The sequence below is a fragment of the Hyperoodon ampullatus genome, assembly GCF_949752795.1.
Source record: "Hyperoodon ampullatus genome assembly, chromosome: 19".
In the NCBI taxonomy this organism is placed as follows: Eukaryota; Metazoa; Chordata; class Mammalia; order Artiodactyla; family Ziphiidae; genus Hyperoodon; species Hyperoodon ampullatus.
The window spans coordinates 24887600-24893599 of NC_136932.1; positions in this window are offsets into that span (position 1 = coordinate 24887600).

Genomic DNA, 6000 nt, shown 5'->3' on the forward strand with positions numbered 1-6000 from the left:
TGAGTCTGTTGCTGATACTTTGGGTATGTAAAGGGTTAAGTTCTATAAGGCCAAGTAAAAAGTGACTGGTGAGCTTTAAGATGAACAACTCCCAAAGCTCACACAAATCTGGGAGATATTTGAGCTCTAACCAGCCAGAATGAAGAGTCATCACAGAACATCCACAAAGGTCACACTTTAGTCATGGAGTTAAACTAGCCTTAGAGTAAAGAAAACCTCAAGTCAGTTCTAACAAAGTTCAAAAACAAGCTTCAGATGGGTCAAACTGGTCATCTGCAAGTACTTAATTGCTTCCTAAACAAAGTCTAATATTTTTTAAAAGAAGTCAAGAAAACCCAGCTTCCAACAATATAAATTTTATGGTGTTGATCATCCAATAAAAGATAACTAAACATGAGAAGAAGCAGGAATATGTGAGCTATAAGCATGAGAAAAATCAGTCAACAGAATTAGACCTAGAAATGATAGAGATGGTGGAATTAGTGGACAAAGATCTTAAACTACCCATTAAAAACAGACCCAAATATTTAAACAAAAAAATTGAACACAGTGAAGAGAGAAATAGAAGGATGAAAAAGAACTAAATAGCCTAGAGCATAGTAATATACTATCTGAAAGGAAAATTTCACTGGTAGGATAAACAACAGATTTGGCATTATAGAAGAAAAGATCAGCGAATACGAAGAAAAAGCATTTTAAATATCCAAATGATTGTCAGAGAGACAAAAGACTGGATTTAATGAATCTCTGAGACTATATCACATCATCTAACATATGTGAAATTGTATACCAGGAGGAGAAGGTTTGGGAAAATATTTAAAGACATAATGGCTGAAAATTTTCCAATATGAAGAAAACTATAAAACCACAAGTTGAAGATCAATGAACAACAAAACATAAACACAAAGGAAATCACATCATAAACATCATAATCAAATTGCAAGAACAGAAATAAAGTCTTAAAAGCAGCCAGAAAAAAAAGATACATTAAAAAGATTAGAATAAGGATATTTCATCTGAAACTATGCTAGTCAGAAGATAACATAATGAATCTTTAAAGTGCTGAAAGCAAAAAAATCTGTCAATCTAGAATTGCATAATTAGTGAAAACATCATTCAAAACTGAAGATGAAATACAGATATCTTCAAACAAAAATCTGAGAGAATTTGTTACTAGCAGACATGCACTATATAAAAGGTTAAAGGCAGTTGCTCAGGCAGATGGAAAATGATGCTAAATGGAAACCTGGATCAACTCAAAGGGATAAAGAGCACTGGACATAGAAAATACGTGTGTCAATATAAATTATCTTTTTTCTCATTTAAAATTTCTTTTTAAGACAATTTACTGTTAAAGCAAAAATAATAAAAGTATATTGTGGAGCTTACAATATAGGTAGAAACAGGTATAGGGAAATGGAAGTATACTGTTATTAAGATACTTACATTTTATGTAAACTGGTATAATAGTATGTGAAGGCAGATGTAACAAAGTACATATAAAAAATGAAGAGGTATATCTAATATGCCAATAGTAGAAATACAAATGGCAAAATAATAGATTGAAACCCAACAACATCAATAATCACATTAATTATTATAAATGGTTTAAAAACTCCATCTAAATCACAGAGATTGTCAGACTAGATTTAAAAGAAGGTGTAACTACGTGGTAATTTCAAGATAAACACTTTAAATATTTTAAAATGTTAAAATTAAAAGGATGAAGAAAGATGTACCACACAAACAGCAATTACAAGAAAAGTAGAGTAGCATAGCTAATATCAAAGTAGATTTGAGAACAAAGGAGCTTAGCAGAAAATAAGAAGGATATTTCATAATGATAAAAAATTTAATTCATAAATATAATATAAAAATCCTAATGTGTTTGTACCTAATTTCAAGAGCTTCAAAATACATAAGGCAAAGACTGACAGAACTGAAAGGAGAAATAGGCAAATCTACAAATTAGGTTGAGGGTATTTCAACCCTCTTCTCTCAGGAATTGATAGAAAAAGTAGATAGAAAATTGGTGAGGATATAAATGATCTGAAAAAGGCTGTCAAACAACTTGACCATTAGTTAAGAAAGACCATATTCTAGACCATACAAGAAATTTCAATAATTTTATTTAGTTATAATTATATAACTAAATTATAAATCCAAAATAGAAATGTATCTGATGTCCCTAAAATGTTTGGAAAATAAACAATATAATCTAATTTTTATGAGTCAAAGGAGAAATCATAAGGGAACTTAGAAAATATTTTGAAATTAATAAAAATGGAAGCACAGTATTTGTGGAATGGTAGTCAGTGCCTAGTGGAAATGTTTAGCTTTGAATTATTTTATTAGCAAAGAAAGAAATTCTCAAATGAGTGATAAAAGTTTCCCCTGAAGAAGCTTGAAAAAGAATAACAAATTAAAGAGAAAGTAAGCAGAAAAAAGAAAATACTAAAAATAAGAGTAAAAAAACAATGAAATAGAAAAGAGAAAAACAAAAGAGAAAATCAATGAAACCAAAAGCTGGTTCTTTGAGAAGACATCAATAAAATCAATAAACCTCTAGACAGACTGATCAGAAACAGAAGAAAGAAGGTATAAATTACCAATATCAGGAATGAGAGAAAGGGGACATCACTATCAGATCCTACAGACATTAACAGAGCAATAAGGAAATATTGTAAACATATTGTCAAGTTTTCTTCTAATTTAGACAAAAATGCATAAATCTCTTAAATGATACAAATCACCAAAAGTAACTCAAGAAGAAATAGAAAATTCAAAGGGTCCTATATCCCTATATGTGTGAAAACACACACACACACACACACACATACACACACACACACACAACCCTACTTACCTATATTCAGGCCCACCTGGCTTTACTAGTGAACTCTATTAAACACCTAAGGAATAAATAATATCAACTTCACATAAACTCTTCCAGAAAATAGAAGGCATAAATTACACCATGACAACTGGTTAAAGGAGCAATGTTCCTTCACCAAAACATGGATTCTACCTCTTACCACAATCAAAAGACTTACACCATCAGTTCTCCCCAGTCTCCCTTCTTCTCACGTCACCAATATTTTCTCCTACATCGACTTGTTACCATGTGATTATAAGTAGGCTAGTTTTTCACACATGCACACCCACACCCCACAGCCCTCCCCGAAATCCTGGTATATCCTTGTGATAGTTTCACAAACATTTACTTGAAACACCTCCTCTGTGTTGGGCACAGGATGCTCACCATGTGACCCAGCAATTCCACTTCTGTGTGTACGCCCGAAAAACCCAAAATCACTAACTCAAAAAGATACATGCATCTCAGTGTTCACAGTAGCACTATTTACAATAGCCAAGATATGGAAGTAACCTAAGTGTCCATCAACAGATGAATTTGGATAAAAAAGATGTGGTACATATAGACAATGGAATATTACTCAGCCATAAAAAAGAATAAAATAATGCCATTTGCAGCAACATGGATGGACTTGGAGGGCATTATGCTAAGTGAAATAAGTCAGACAGAGAAAAGACAAATACTGTAATGATTTCACTCATATGTGGAATATAAAAATACAACACACTAGTGAATATAACATAAAAGAAGCAGACTCACAGATATAGAGAACAAACTAGTGGTTACCAGTGGGGAAGGGGGCAAAGTAGGGGTAGGGGGGTAAGAGGTACAAACTACTATGTATAAAATAAGCCATAATGATATATTGTACAACACAGGGAATATAGTCAATATTTTATAATAACTCTAAATGGAGTATAACCTTTAAAAATTGTGAACCACTATATTGTACACCTGTAACTCATAAAATATTGCACATCAACTATACTTCAATTAAAAAATAAAGAAAAAGATTTAATGAAGTTGGGGAGGAGACAGATATGTGAGTAAATAAAATACAGCATAAGCGTCATGAGAGAGCTATGCACAGGGTGTTATTAGGGAAAAACTACCTGAGATACCTCACATCAGAGAAGGCTTTTGTAAGGAGACAAATATTAAAGGATGATGATGGCGATGATGATGATGATGGTGTTGTTGATGGTGATGGTGATAGTGGTGATGATGATCATAATGGTGATGATGGTGGTGGTGGTGGTGATGGTGATGATGATGATGGTGATGATGATGGTGATGGTGATGATGATGGTGTTGTTGATGGTGATGACGGTGGTGATGGTGATGATGATGGTGGTGGTGATGATGATTGTGATGATGGTGATGGTGATGATGATGATGGTGTTGTTGATGGTGATGATGGTGGTGATGGTAATGATGATTTGATGGTGATGGTGGTGATGATGATGGTGATGGTGGTGATGATGATGGTGATGATGGTGATGGTGGTGATGATGATGGTGATGATGATGATGGTGATGGTGGTGATGATGATGGTGTTGTTGATGGTGATGATGGTGGTGATGGTGATGATGATGGTGATGATGGTGATGGTGATGATGATGGTGCTGTTGATGGTGATGATGGTGGTGATGGTGATGTTGATGATGATGATGGTGATTTGATGGTGATGATGATGATGATGGTGATGGTGGTGATGATGATGGTGATGGTGGTGATGATGATCATGATGGTGATGATGGTGGTGGTGATGGTGATGATGATGGTGAGGGTGGTGATGATGATGATGGTGATGGTGGTGATGATGATGGTGTTGTTGATGGTGATGATGGTGGTGATGTTGATGTTGATGATGATGATGGTGATGGTGATGTTGATGGTGATGGTGGTGATGATGATGGTGATGGTGGTGATGATGATGATGGTGATGATTATGATGGTGATGGTGGTGATGATGATGGTGGTGATAATTATGATGGTGATGGTGATGATGATGATGGTGATGATGAGATGATGATAGCAACAACAAATTAACTAGTATTTATTTTGCTCCTACTCTACTGTTAAATGCCTTACCCAAATAAACAGATCTAACACCTCAAAACCTCTGTGAGGTAAGTACGATTATTATCCTCATTTATAGACAAAGAAACTAAGAGATGAAAGGGTAAAAAAAAACTTGCTCAAGGTTATCAGCTGGGAATGAATAGGAATCAACTAACTGAAAAAGAAAGAGAAGAAAATTCCAGGTGAAAGTGGTAACAGGTACAAAACGGGTCTCCAACATGGTATATTTGAGGCACCATGCTTTCTTTTCTTCCTACCCAGCCATATTTCCTGAAAAGATAATCTCTACCCTCTGCCTCCATTTTCATTTAATTATTTTTTTTCTTTTTTTTTTCTTTTCTTCTTTTTTTCTTTTCTTTTTTTTTCTCATTAGTTATTAACTAAGGAGTATATACTTGCTTAATGTAGAAAAACAGACAGATATATATTTCCTGTAATCTATCATCCAAAGTAACAATGTTGACATTTTAATGGTTTTTATGTGCTATATATTTGCATGTACCAGGATATTTCTGAAGTCTTTTTTCCCCCTATAATTTTCTTCCCATAATATCCAGCTCATCTTTATTAGGGAGTGGTCGATGATAAATCTTAACATAAGATGATGGTTTTTGTAAGGTTTTAACCTGAAGATTTTTTTTTGCTTTTCAAAAAATTTTTATTTTATATTGGAGTACAGTTGATTTACAATGTTGTGTTAGTTTCAGGTGTACAGCAAAGTGATTCAGTTATACATATACATGTATCTATTCTTTTTCAGATTCTTTTCCCATATAGGTTATTACAAAATATTGAGTAGAGTTCCCTGTGCTATATATCTTGTGCTACTGTACAGCACAAGATGATTTTCCTTTTTTAAATTGAAATATAGTTGACATACAATGCTTTGTTAGTTTCAGGTGTACCAAAGAATGATTTGACACCTGCATGCATTATGAAATGATCAGCATGATAAATCTAATAACCATCTGTCTCCATACAGACTCCACTCTCGGCCCGCACAGCATGGCGGAGGGAACTGAGGGGGACAGAGCCAGGCA